Below are 14543 nucleotides of genomic sequence, written 5' to 3'. Positions count from 1 at the left end.
ACTGGAGCCCAGGAAAGCAGAGAAAACGAGAGAAAGGTTTGGGGGGAAGTGGGGGAACCTACCCAACCTTTCTGTCCACCCGGCCAGAGCGCCCCCGACAGGTCCCCGCCGGAACCACGGAGGGCAGGTGCAGGGCGCGCCCGCACCGACCGTGCGGTGCCAGCACCCAGCACCCCGTGCGCCTCCCTGCCGTCCTCGCCGCGGACCCGCGTCTGGGCACTACACACAATGAGGGAGGTCGCGGCACCTCCTGCGGGTGCGTGCCGTCAGCCACTGTGCGGCCCCTCACCCCTCACCCCGTTTGATTCTCACAGCCATCCCGTCATCCCGGAACTGCTGCTACGGACGGGAAAGCCGAGGCTCCGAGGGGGCAGCTGCAGTGTCCAGGGGTACACTGCAAGTCAGCAGCGGCATTCGAACCCAGGGCTTTCGGATACACGCGCTAGGCTGCCTCGTTCCTCATTTCTGGATGAACTGGGGGCTCTTCTCTTTGCAAGTGGCAAGAACGAGGGCTCCACGGGGATCGCTGACGTCGATTTCCGTCCCAGGAAAGCCGGGCGCGAGCGAACCTCGCCGGGATTCCCAGGCTCGGACCCAGGCCTCTACCGACCCCGGAGAAGAACGCGCATGCGCACGGCCCCCCGCCCCCCGGGAAGTGGCTCTCGACTCTCGAGCTTGCGCACTGCGTTCCCCAGCCAGAGGCGCCTTCCTGGTCGGGGACTTCCGGTGCGCGGGGGTGCGGTTCCGGGTCGTGGCGCGGCTCGGGGTAACAGGGCTGCTGCTCGGCCGGTCGGCGGCGGCGAGCAGCCGGGACATGAGGGCTAGTCCGGGCGACGGCAGCTGAGAGGGCCGGGAGGAGCACCGGTCCCCGAGGATCCCGAGAGTGCAGAGTCGGGGCAGGGGCCGGGAGGCGTGGGGGAGCCGGGCCCTCCTCTCAGGAACGTTTCCCAAGGCCAGCCCGGCCCGTAGTGTGGAAGCAGCTTCAGGTAAAGGTTGCCCCAGCCGCTAGCTCCCTTGCCCGCCCGCCTGCCCGCCGGCCGGCCCGCTCGGCCTCTCACGGGGCCTGGCGGCTCGGATCCCCGGCGCTGCCTGCCCAGCGGGCCGCCCGTCAGGCCCCTGCTCCGGTGGTCAGCGGCAGCCGTTCCCTGGCCCCTTCCAGGAGCGGAGGCTGCCGTGAGCCTGACGTCCGGGTGTGGACCCCGTCGTGTGGGGTGGGGGCGCGGGCGCAGGTGGCTCCTGCGGTTTCTGTAGGTGCCCCGCTCTTCACAGTGTGAACATCGAGTTCTTCAGGTGTTGCGTGCGTGGTCCTGTCTCGTCCCCCTGCACGGATGAACAGCCCCGCTGAGTTTTTGTTAGCTGGAGTGCTGCTGCAACTTTGGGTCAGGTTTTTTTTTTTTTTTTTTTTTTTTATTTGTGGGAGTCTTCTGGATCTGTTTAAGGTTGGAGAAAAAAATTGTGTACACAAGGGTAGTATTTTAACCAGAGACACCCCTTCCCCAAATTGACTCAGAAATCGGATAAAACTGCATTCTGAATGAACGCAAGTGCTGTTTGAAGCCCACCGAAGTGGCACCGTGGAAAGCATCATGTTGTTGTAAACCCAAGTCAGCAAAGTTGAAAACTTCTCGGGTGTGACCCAGTGGCGGTACACCGCTAGAAAAAGCCGGACTTCTCGTGCTGTTTGGACAGGCAGGCGGGGGTGGATCTTCAGCGTTAAAACCCACCAGGACAGCTAACGAGGCACCCTGCTGTAGTCTCGGGTGCTGAGAGCCCACGCCGGGTGCTCCCGTGGTGCCGGGGGCGCCCTTGATGAAGTGATAATGGTTTTCATCCTCTCCAGCGTACCCACGTGCGAGCTCTCTGGGCCTGTGGCGTGTGCTGGTAGCCCCTCTCCCTCCCACTGTGGGCCAGACCACACTCGTGCCTGTGCGCCCCCCGACCTGGCTCGGGGCAGAGGCCCCCACTCGGATCCGTTGCTCTAGGCTCTCACGTCGCCCTTTGTCTTTGGCAGGGCGTGAGAAGGTTTCCCCTTTTCTGTGGTCCTCTCGAGAAACGCCCCTTGGCCTAGCTGAAGTTGGCCTCCCTCACCCAGTTTGGGACAACCCCAACTAGAAATGATTTCTCTAGACTCCTGTAAGCACTCATTGTTGTATTTACAGTTATTTCATTTGGCAAACAGTTACTGAGTATGGGTGTGTGCCAGGGGCAGTGTTAAGCAGTGTGCAGATACATCAGACTGGGTTCTGGCCTGCAGGGAGCTCAGCTTAGTGAGACAGATAAGGAAATTATAATTCCAACACAGTGATCAGTACAGAGTTCTTTTTGTGATACATTTGTACAGAAGGGGGACTGGTCGTTCACTTTTGAGGGGTGGGATATGGCCAGGGGATGCTTTGTAATGCATACTTTATTCAGTATTTATGTATTGCATGTTATATATCAGTTTTTCTTGTTTTATCATTTTAACCTCAATTTATAGATTAGGAAGACTTAGGATAAATGATGTAACTGATACAAGACAGCCATGGTCAAACCCAGATCTCTCTGATGCTTAAATCTGTACTTTTCCATTACTTGGCTTGCCGTCTTTCTCATCCCATAGCTATCTAATCAAGAACATCCTGAAACTATACAAAGGAAAAAATATGAATATTAAAGTGCATGGTACTAAGAATCATTTGAATGTATCACAGCCTTCCAAGGCAAGTTGGTAGTAGCTGATCACCTCAACTTTGAATATGGGCAAAGAAGATAGTCTAGAGAATTAGCATGGGCTCTGTGTTCAGTTCCTGGTCTCTCTTCTGACTAGATAAGTGACCTTTGGCAAGTTTCTTAACCCTAGGCATCATTTTCCTCAACTAGGCGTAGGGATGAGGGATGCTACTGACCTCACAGGTGTTCGGAATATGTAGTGAGCTACTGTGGATAAAGGGCCTGGTGTAGGTTGAGCATCCCTGATCCAAAAATCTAAAATCTGAAATTTTCTTTTTTAATTTCTTTTTTTTTGAGAGGCAAAAGGACACACAGTTCCCAATCACTGGTCCACTCTCCGAATTTCTGCAATGGCTGGGGCTGGGCCAGGGCAAAAATCAGGAGCCAGGAGCTCAGTGAAGGTCTCCCACATGGATGGCAGGAACCCAGTCCCTTGTGTCCTGATTGCATCAGCAGGAAGCTGGGAGTCAGGAGCTGGAAATGGGTAGGGACCCCAGGCGCCTTGACATGTGGGCTTCTCAAGTGGGTCCCAGCCACCGAGCCAAACACCCACCCCCAAGAGCAGAAACTTTGAGCACTACATGACTATCAAAAAGCTTCAGTTTTTGGAGTATTTGGAATTTTGGAATTTTGGATTAAGCCTATGGAAATACTTCAAAACCTGAAAAAATTAAAATCCTATATAGTTCTGGTCTCAAATATCTTTTTTAAGATTTATTTATTTATTTGAAAGTCAGAGTTACTCAGAGAGGAGAGGCAGAGAGATAGAGAAGTCTTCTATCTACTGGTTCACTCCCCAGCTGGCCACAACGGCTGGAGCTGTGCCTATCTGAAGCCAGGAGCCAGGAGCTTCCTCCAGGTCTCCCACGAAGGTGCAGGGGCCCAAGCACATGGGCCATCTTCTACTACTTTCCCAGGCCATAGCAGAGAGCTTGATCAGAAGTGGAGCAGCTGGGACTTGAACCGGCACCCATATGGGATGCCAGCACTGCAGGCGGTGGCTTTACTTGCTATGCCATAGCGCCGGCCCTGGGTCCCAAATATTTTGGATAAGAGACATTCAACTTGTGCATGGCAAAGCCTCCAAGATGACAGGTGTGAAATTTGGAGGAATAATGCCTGTGACGTGGCTCTAGAGTGCGGATGAGCCACAGCCTGAGCAAAGCAAGCCGTTAGCTCTTTGGTCAGAGTGTTGGGGTAAAGGGAGGGGCAGTGGAGGTCAGAGTCTGGCAGATTGAGTGCCAGGCAAGAGGGGGAAATTCTAGTGGTCTTGCTTTTTTTTCCCTTTTTTTTTTCCTAAATGATTTATTTCTTTGAAAGAGTTACAGAGAGGGAGAGACAGACCTTCCATCTGCTGGTTCACTCCCCAAATGGCCAGGGCTGGGCCAGGCTGAAGCCAGGAGCCAGGAGCCAGGAGCTTCTTCTGGGTCTCCCACATGGGTGCAGGGGCCTAAGGACTTGGGCCATCTTCTGCTGTTTTCCCAGGCACATTAGCAGGGAGCTGGGTCCCGAGTGGAGCAGTTGGGACTTCAGCCAGTGCTCTCATGTGGGGTGCCAGTGTTGTGGGTGGCCATTTAACTCACGATACTACAACACCAGCCCTGGAAATTCTAGTTTCTGCTCATAACTTTCACAATTAAATACTGTGAGGATGTATGATTTACTCAGCAGGGTCAGGCCAAATGTTGTCCCCTGGGGACACGAAGAAGAGTAAAACCAGGTCACCCCCCTGAGGTTGTTGACATTGCGGTGGAGAAATGTGTGCAGGCGAAGCTGTAGCAGGTCCTGTAGGTGGTGAGCGTGGAGGCCCCACAGGTGCTGTGAGCACACGGAGCCACGCTGCTGGTCGTGCTCACTTGCGTCAGCACTGCGGTAAGTGCTTTATCATGTATTCTTGTGTGAGGAGGTGTTATCAGCATCCCAGCTTTACAGGTGAGGAACTGGGCACTGAGAGGTTCAGTAACTTCCTCGGGTCTGTGCAGCTGGGTGAGGAGTGAGATGGAGGGATTTTCCGCTGGCTTTGGAATTTGTCTCTTCAGGGTTGCACCATGTTGCTTGTTCTTTGTGGTGTGGACGGGGACCCTCTGGAGAGGCTTCTAGGTAGGGCTGTTCCTTTAGCAGTGGCTTCGGTGCAGTAGTCACTGCTGGGCATTTCGGTTAGTGGGGACCGCAGTAGCTTCTGTCCTGAAGGAGCTCATCACCATGTCTGTCGCTTTAAATATATTTCTTGGGTCCAGCGTTGTGGTGTAGTAGGTTAAGTTGCCGCCTGCGATGCTGGCCTCCCTTATGGGTGCTCCATTTCCTTTCTAGCTCCCTGCTGATGTACCTGGGACATCAAATCACTTGGGCCTCTGTACCTACGTGGTAGACCTGAGTGGAGTTCCAGGCTCCTGGCTTCCAGTTGGCCCAGGCCTGGCCCTTGTAGCCATTTGGAAAGTGAACTAGTGGATTGAAGATCTCTCTCTCTCTCTCTCTTTCTCTCTTTCTCTGTCTTCCCTGCTCCCCACCCCCTCTCTCTATAACTCTGCCTTTCAAATAAATAAATCTTTAAAAAAAATCTTTAAAAAAATTTTTTATTTTATTTATTTGAAAGAGTTACAGAGAGAGAGTAAGAGAGAGAGAGGTCTTCCATCCACTGGTTTACTCCCCAAATGACCACGAGGACAAGAGCTGAGCTGAGCTGATCCGGAGCCAGGAGCTTCTTCTGGGTCTCCTGTGTGGGTACAGAGGCCCAAGGACTTGGGCATCTTCTGCTGTTTTCCCAGGCCATAGCATAGAGCTGGATCGGAAGTGGAGCAGCCGGGATCGAACCAGTGTCCATTTGGGATGCTGGGGCTTTAACCCACTGGGCCACAGTGCCAGCCCCTAAAGAAATCTTTATATATATATATATATATATTTCTCTGTGGTGGTGGTGATGGTGGGGATTTTGCTTCTTGACTTGTAACTGAAGATTTCAGAAATTATTTTTTTAAATATATAGCCCATTGGAAATTATTAAAAAAAAAAACACTTTTATTTATTTGAAAGGCAGAAAGAGAGAGATTGAGATCGAGATCTCTGTCTTCTGGTTCATTCCTCCAAAGCTCTGCAATAAGCTAGGGGTGGGCCAAGCTGAACCCTAGAGCCCAGAACTCAATCTGGGTGTCCCATGCAGTTGGCAGGGGCCCAAAAATTTGACCTATCATCTGCTAACTCCGTCGGTGCGCGTTAGCAAGAAGTGGGGCTCAGAAGAACAACTGGGACTCAAACCCAGGCGTTCTGATGTGGGACTCAGGCGCCCCAGGTGGCATGTTAACACCCTCTGTAGAGCTGAGAGGTTCTCACAGTCAGTGGCTTTATATGTTTCAGGCTGAGAGAAGTTGCTGAAAGTCTTTTATTCTGACATATCGACCTTGTTCAGGAGACAGCGATAGATGTCAAATTGTTAACTCAGAATCTTCATTAGATTTTGCACATCCACCTCAGGGGTCTCCAGTCCCGTGTTGAGCGTGTGCTTCGAGAAGCAGCGCGGGCCGTGCTGAGCTGGCGGCCGTGCCCTGCCTGAGCGCACGCTTCTGCTCACCTGCCGGCTCTTGTTGCCGCCTGAGGGTCCAGCGTCTCTAGGTCGTCTGGTTGTTTTCTGAAAGGATGCTGGCGACCTGGATTTTAATAAATTTAGCTTAAAAATTATGTTTAAGAAATTACCACATGGACCTGAACACATTTGTGAGCTGCAGACAATCCTAGGCACCCTGATAAGCCTGGCTGCTGAATTTTGGTACCCGCTGTTCAAGGCAGGAGGGGCAACACCATGTGGTGGTTACTGACCTGAAGTCTCCTGGCAGACTGTAGAGTGAGGAAGCCTGGTAGCCCCTGCCTTTACCTTTGGGAAGTGGCAGAATGAGTACCTTTATTATATAATCCGGCAGAATTTTAGGAGGGATGATGTGATGAACTTACGCATTTGTTTAGTGCTCTTAAACACTTTTATTTTTTTTTTTAATGTATTTATTTATCTGAAAGGTAGAATTACAGAGAGAGAGGGAGAGACAGAAAGATCTGTCTGCTGGTTCCTTCTCCAGATGACTACAGCAGTCGGAGCTGGGCCAGGCGGAAGCCAGGAGCTTCATCTGGGTCTCCCATATGGGTGTAGGGGCCCAAGCACTTTGACCATCTTCTGCTGTTGTCCCAGGTACATTAGCTGGGAGCTGGATTGGAAGTGGAACAGCTGGGACTTGAACTGGCGTCCATATGGGATGCCTGCAACGCAGGTGGCGGCTCTGCCCCCGTGGTCAGTGCGTTTTATGTTAACCAGTTCTCTTGTGTGTTTTGGTCTCCGCGATACAGTGAAGTGGTATTGTAAATTTGCCGAAGGCTTTTGTGTCCTTTATTTCCTTTAATCCTGTGAGATAGGTGGTATAGAAAGGGGATAATCATAGCTTCTTGAGGCAAAGAAACTGACATCCAGCGAATCGCAGTTTAGTAGAAAGTACACTGGTACACTGGACCAAGGGACGTGAATTCTGAATATAGCTGTCGCTCTTACTCCCTTGGAGTTTGGTCAGGTCACTAACAGACCTGTGGATCTTTTCTCCCCTTCTGGATGATAATGAGCAACATTCAAGTCTTGCTTAGGTCTTTCAGGTTGCCAGGCTGTCTGATTCTAATTGACCTGCTTAAAGTCACTCAGCTGATGGCTGACAGACCCCCGTGGGGAATGGCTCCGATCTAAAGTGCTGCTCCTCCTCTCTTGACGGCAGGTAGGGAGTCAGGGAGCCGCTACTCAGCTCTTCCCTCCGCTCTTTGTTCATTGCTTCCTTGGGGAAAGGACCTTGATGGGCCAGGCGCTCCCTGAACACATGCAGTGCTTTGTTGACTGAATATGCACAAGATTGAAAGGGGGCATAGAGACACCCTGGCAGAGTGAGAGAAATATGGTCAGGGAGTTCCCAGCCCAAGAGTTTAATTTATTTTTATTTTAATATCCAGCTTCCATAAGGTGGAAATTGAAGAAATATTGGTCTTCTAGATACATTGTTTTCATTCATATGCTATTGTATGAGGAATAACATAGAATATAAAAATGAAGAAAATAAATCCTGAGCAGTCATTCAGAATTTATTAACTCTAGTTGGCAGCAGTCTAGATATATTGGAGGAATAGATTTAATATAGGAAACACAAAATTTGGACCGAAAGTAGAAAACAATTTTAAGTAATTGAAAGTGAGAAAAATGGGAGAAACCACTTAAACAAACCTGAAATTCTGGAAAGAGCAAGGAGATATTAGAGTAACTATTGGAATTAAGTTATAGTAATTGTTTTTTAAATAAATTGAATATTATGTCACATTTACCCCTAAACATTTGCAGTGTTAGATTCATAATATCCTATACTTGAGTGTACTTTTATGAATATGCTTTTATTATTGATGCAGGCGAAATGGACTAAATGTGTAAATTTCAAAAAATAACATTTTTTAGTTCCCTGTGGGCTCATTTTAAGGTACTGTATTATAAATAAGTACTGTTTCAGCAGAGAAGTAGGTAGAAAGTTATTTAAAGGAATTATTTTCTTTTGAAAACAAAATCTTTAAACTTTATTTGCTGACATAAAGGAGACTAACAGAGAACCAAGTTGCAGTCTTGAATCTTGAAGCAGTGTGTGGTGGGGTTTTGGAGTCACACTCGGCTGGAGCCGTGCAGAGTGGGGACACTGATGCCAATCTCGTAGAGGACTAAATGAAACAGGTTAAGGACCATGGTGCTCCTGGGGACTTGCAGGTACCAGCATCCTGGGCACAGGAGGTTCAGCATTAGTGTGACGTAACAAGCTGTGATTCTAATGGAGTGGTTGTAAAGGAGTGAGACTCATGTTCCTGTCTGGATCATTAAATAGTTTATTCATTTCTGATCTGCTTTGTGAATTAGTATACCTACCTACTACGGCAATATGGAAAAAGGTTTCCAGTATCTTATTTTTAGGCTATAAAATGAATTGATCTGCTAAATAACAGCACTTCCCATTTTTTTGTGCCTGTGATTACCATTTGAAATGCTTTGAATAAGGGTTATTATGTTGTCCCCATTTCCATTTTACAAATGCTGAAACTGAAGCTTAGAGAAATAAAATGATTTGAGATGTGGAGCTACCAATAATGGCAAAACTGGGAGTTGAGCTGTTGTCTTCCCAGTTTAAATATAGTGCTGTAGATTTGGATATTGGAACTGTCCCTTGTCTTGGGATTGTCACTGGCTCTGTTGTGATTCCTTACTCATTTAAACTTAATATTTACAGGAAGTTATCATTGGTTATGTTGTGAGAGTGCTTGGTTGTAAGTAACCTTATGCTCTGAAGTTTAAATATTTAATAAAAATCTAATACTCATTGCCGGCAAAGCTTGGTGTTGAAATGGTCACTTATATTTTGCTAGTGGAAATGTAAACTGATAAAACCTTTTCTGGAAACCAGGATTTGGCAATATGAATGTTTATCATGAGTTTTAAGGAAAAGCATGCTTGGCTTTTGAGCTTATAATTCCACTTTTAGGAATCTTTGTCAATGAAATAATTAGAGGGGTTGAAAAATTCATGTTCAAAGATGTTCATTATAAAAGCAGAGTAACAGAGACAGAGTGTCGGGGGAGAGAGAGCTTGTGTCCATTGATTCACTCCCCAAATGCCCACAACATCCAGGGGTAGGCCAGGCCAAACCAGAAGTCTGGAACTCCATCCATATCTCCTATGTGGGTTTCAGGGACCTGAGAACTTGGACTATTACCTGCTGCCTCCTGAGATTGCATTAGCAGGAAGCTGGATTGGAAGTGAGGGAGCCAGAACTTGAACCAGGCATTCCAGTGTGGGATGTGAGCATCCTAAATGACTTAAGGCTCTGCACCAAATGCCCGCCCCAACAAATTTTCTTTTAAAGATTTATTTATTTGATAGGCAGAGTGACACACACATACACATACACACAGAGCAAGCAAGAGAGAAACAGAGGTCTTCCATACACTGGTTCATTCCCCAAATGTCTGCCATGACTGGGAATGGCCAGGCTGAAGCTAGGAACCTGCAACTCCTTCTGGTCTCTCATGTGAGTGGCAGGGGCCCAAGTACTTGGGTTGTCTTCTGCTGTGTTCCTGGGTGTGTTAGCAGGGAGCTGGATCAGAAGTGGAGCAGCTGGGACTTGAACCAGTGTTCTGATACAGGATACTGGCTTCGCAGGTGGCAGCTTAACCCACTGCACCATAATGCCATCCCCAGTTTTTAATAATTTCAGTTTCAGGTTGACATTTACAAATATGCATGGAGCCAGTGACTGTCATTTCAACCAACAGAGTATTCACTAATGCAGTTGCTTCTGAAGTTATAAATGGATTGTATTTTCTAGGCAGCTCTCACTGTAGGTTAGGAGTGGGGAACGTCCTGCCTGCGGGCCATATGAGGCTTGTGGACTCACCTGGTCTAGCCCTGCCAAGGCAGCTGCAGGTGGACTCAGACTTCAGCAAATCTCCAGCAGGCTAATTTTTAAGTTGATAATTTTGTATGGGCTGTGAATGATGTTATAAAATCTAAGTGACCATTGATGGAGAAAAGGTTCCCCACCCCTGCATAGTTACTTTGCAGTTAGAACATGGTTTCCATGTCTTGACTAAGATTCCCAGGCCAGGCTCCCCAATATCTTAAGACAATATCCTGGAAGAATAGTATTTGTGTTGGTACTGATGCACCGTTGCTACCATCACTTCTGCAATGGCTAATGGGACAGCGAGTAGGCTTGTGACAGCTGTGTCCTTGTTTTCTTTCCTTTTTTTTTTTTTTTAAAGATTTATTTATTTATTTGAAAGTCAGAATTACACAGAGAAGGAGAATCAGAGAAGTCTTCATCTGCCGTTTCACTCCCCAAATGGCCGCAAAGGCCGGAGCTGCATTGATCCAAAGCCGGGAGCCAGGAGCTTCTTCCAGGTCTTCCCACACAGGTGCAGGGGCCCAAGGACTTGGGCCATCTTCCACTGTTTCTCAGGCCACAGCAGAGAGCTGAATCGGAAATGGAGCAGCCAGGACTGCAACTGCTGCCCATTTGAGATGTCAGCACTGCAGGTGGCGGCTTTACCCACGATACCACAATGCCAGTCCCCCTTATTTTCGGAGAACATAATCCTATTGCCAAGAAGTTGAGATTGACCATTGAAGAGAGAGCTCTTTTATGAGTTGATTGCTTATATATTGGGAAGTTCTTTTTGGTATGGAAAATTATAATTGTGTTAAAAAAGATAAACAGGCATGATAAAATTTTAAAGACTTTATTTGAACAGATAGTGATTTGTGAACCACACAGTCCTATATAGGAAGAACATGGAAGTAGAACAGAAAATATTTGGTTATTACATAGAGTTGACTTATTTGGTCTATCCTATTGAAGGTCCCTATAATTTTGTTAGTTGCTTTCTACTGGTTGAGCTTAAATTCTGTTATTTAATACACACGTGCACAAGAATTAGCACAAGTTGAGTTTTGCTTATGTTTGCAGATCAAGCAAGGTCGGCTAAGATATCTTGATTCACTTTGCTCAGGGATTCTTTAGGCCTCATCTCTGTTCTATTTGCTTTAACAAATATGAATTTCAGCCGGCGCCATGGCTCACTAGGCTAATCCTCCGCCTAGCGGCGCCAGCACACCGGGTTCTAGTCCCGGTCGGGGCGCCGGATTCTGTCCCGGTTGCCCCTCTTCCAGGCCAACCCTCTGCTGTGGCCAGGGAGTGCAGTGGAGGATGGCCCAAGTGCTTGGGCCCTGCACCCCATGGGAGACCAGGAAAAGCACCTGGCTCCTGGCTCCTGCCATCGGATCAGCGCGGTGCGCCGGCCGCTGCGCGCCGGCCGCGGCGGCCATTGGAGGGTGAACCAATGGCAAAGGAAGACCTTTCTCTCTGTCTCTCTCTCTCACTGTCCACTCTGCCTGTCAAAAAAAAAAAAAAATATGAATTTCTATCTCATTTTTTATTTTGTTAAGGAAAAATTGATCAAAGTTTGGATTTAAATTTTTTTCTGGTAACAGTAGTCATTATGAACATTAAACTGTCGTGAATTGTTGCCTTTTATTCTTTTCTAATTATTATACATTTTATAACTGAAATGGTTTCATTATGTACAATTAAGCATGGTGACCAGTTTGATTTTTTTTGATGTGCATGATCATTCTTGTATATAGAAATAAAAACATGCAAAAGATTTAATGAAGTATTTGAATGTATTTAAATTAGAAAAATACCAGGCAAGTTGTTTCTTTTGTAAACTGCTTCTGTCCAAAGCATTCTTTATATTATCAGAATGAAAAATGACAGCACTTTGTCATCTGTTCAAATTGATATTGCACTCTTTGCAATGACAGCTGAAAAGGCCCACAGGTGCCATATAAAGAGGTGACCATGTTGTCATATTTCATTTCGGCATCCCTCTGCAAAGCCATAATTACCTAATTAGGTTGTTAATTAGGAGATTAGCATTTCACTATATTGATAGAATGCTCTGTACTGGCGTGGGGCTAGATACAGATTTGTCTGCCCTAATTTATAATCTCTGCCTGTTTTGTACTTATTTATTTGCTTAAGATCCTGGTGTGGAGCAGTTCAGTTTACCTGAGAAACAGTTTGTTTATAAGCTAATGAAGCTTTGATCACTGGATTAAGGTTGCTGAGTTAAAATATGAACCGAATTAAAAATGTCACATCTTCACAATGACAATAAAAATTCCAAATTGGTATAACTTGTATTTTTGTTAGCCTGGGCAACAAATATATGGTGAGAATTCAAATTGTTCCTGTAAAATGCAAAATATAAAAATCTAAATATGAAATATGCTTGATTTATGTAAACTAGACAAGAAAATTATTTGTCTTTAATGATAATATTATTTATACTTGAGACTTACAAAATATGTTAAGTGTTTTGAATGTGTTTCAGAAACTGAAACTTGGTTAATAACTTCAGAGGAAATATTCAGTGTTCAGTTTGGACTTCCTTAGATAGTCATGCATCAGGGTGTATATCATTTGTACTTTCTGTCCATTAGCCTGTGCTTGGAACATTCTCTTCCCACAGTCCTTGCAGTCCTGAGTGCATATGGAATTTGAAGTATTTCACAGTAACCGTCACTGGGTGAGCTGTTTGGAGGAAGCACAATAATTTCTGGGGGATGGATGATGCAGGGGACAGGGACAAGGGAAAATTATTTATTTGCTTTTTAAGATTTATTTATTTGAGAGGCAGAGTTAAAGACAGAGGGAGAGACAGAGAGAAAGGTCTTCCATCCACAGGTTTACTCCCCAAATGGCCACAATAGTTGGAGCTGGGCTGGTCCCGAAGACAGGAGCCAGGAGCTTCTTTCAGGTCTCCCACGTGAGTGCAGGAGCCCGTACACTTGGGCCATCCTTCTCTGATTTCCCAGGCCCTAGCAGGATCTGGATTGGAAGTAGAGCAGCTGGGACTGGAACCTGTGCTTAAGCATAAGGCGGAGGCTTAACTTGCTGTACCACAGCGCTGGCCTCTATATCTGTTTTCACTGTATTGTTTGTAGTTTACATTATTTGTACCTTTTTCTGAACAATGTAGGAACAGCATTCCCATTTAGGTGGTAATTTAGCTCCTTTTGATTGTGTTTGATATTAATGTTATAGAAAATGCATGTGTGCTTAAGTCCTTTCTTCCAAATGTGTTAAGAAGAATTGCATTTCTTAGGGCCGGTGTTGTGGTGCAGTGGGTTAAACCACTGCCTGTGATGCCGTGATGCACACTTGTGGGAGACCCAGATGGAGTTCCAGGCTCCTGGCTTCAGCCTGGCCCAGTTCTGGCTGTTGTGGCCATTTGGGGAGTGAACCAGCAGATGGATGATCCCTCTCTCCCTCAATCAATCAATCTCTCCCTCCCTCTCTCTGTGTCACTCTGCCTTTCAAATTAATTAATTAACTTAAAATTATATTTCTTTCCTTTAAAAATTTTTAATTGAGAGGCAGAGTGTTGCATTAATTGTTAAGCTAAATGCCCATCCTTTCATTTGTATTTCATGTCTACAGCTTTCTTTAAAAGATTTAGGGGCTGGCATTGGGGTACAGCAGGTTCAGGTGCTATCTGTAGTGCTTACATCCATATGAGCACTGGTTCGACTCCTAGCTGTTCCACTTTCCATCTAGCTCCCTGCTAATGCACTTGGTAAGGCAGTGGAAGGTAGCCTGAGTGCTTGAGCCCCTGACCTGGGTGGAGTTCTAGGCTCCTGGCTTCAGCCTGGCCCAGCCCTAGCTGATGTGTCCTCTTGAGGAGTAAATCAGGGGGTGGAAGAGCTCTCTCTCTGTAAGTCTGCCTTTCAAATAAATAAAAAAATGTTTAAAAATTTTTTAGGGAACCAGTGTTGTGCCTTAGCAGATTAAGCTACTGGCTGCTCCACTTCTGATCTAGCTCCCTGCTAATATGCCTGGGAAACAGTGGAAGATGATTCAAGTCCTTGGCCTCTGCCACCCATGTGGGAAACTCGGATGGCTCCTGGCTTTGGCCTGGCCTAGCCCTGGCTGTTGAAGCCATTTGAGGAGGGAATCAGCAGATAGAGGATCTGTCTCTCTGTAACTGTGCCTTTTAAATAAATAAATCTTTTAAAATATTTTATATGAAGAAAATTTTATATGCAAAATTTTTCAGTTTAACTCTTTTTTCCTTTTTTTTTTTTTTTTAATTTGAAAGACAGAGAGACAGAGCTTCCATTTGTTGGTTCACTCTCCAAATGCCTGCAACAGCTAGGACTGGGTGAGGCTAAAGACTGGAGCCTGGTACTCAATCCGAGACGACATGTGTGTGGGACAGGG

General features: G+C 46.7%; 1 protein-coding gene across 9 annotated transcripts in view; it reads left to right on the top strand.

The window, feature by feature from the left end:
• Positions 1-711: 711 nt before the first annotated feature.
• MAPKAP1 (MAPK associated protein 1) overlaps positions 712-14543 on the top strand; it is a 259514-nt gene continuing 245682 nt past the window's right edge. For 5 of the 9 annotated variants that reach the window (XM_017350085.3, XM_017350084.3, XM_002720432.5 and 2 more), the window contains exon 1: positions 712-986. The gene's annotated coding sequence lies outside the window, so the exon portion shown is untranslated. The remainder of the gene's footprint in view (positions 987-14543) is intronic. The other 4 variants (XM_017350082.3, XM_051855235.2, XM_017350086.3 and 1 more) reach the window with 4 other exon arrangements.

This window comes from Oryctolagus cuniculus, chromosome 1, assembly GCF_964237555.1.
Source record: "Oryctolagus cuniculus chromosome 1, mOryCun1.1, whole genome shotgun sequence".
Taxonomy (NCBI): Eukaryota; Metazoa; Chordata; class Mammalia; order Lagomorpha; family Leporidae; genus Oryctolagus; species Oryctolagus cuniculus.
Note: the sequence above shows the minus strand (reverse complement) of the source record. Positions and strands in the feature narration are given on the sequence as shown.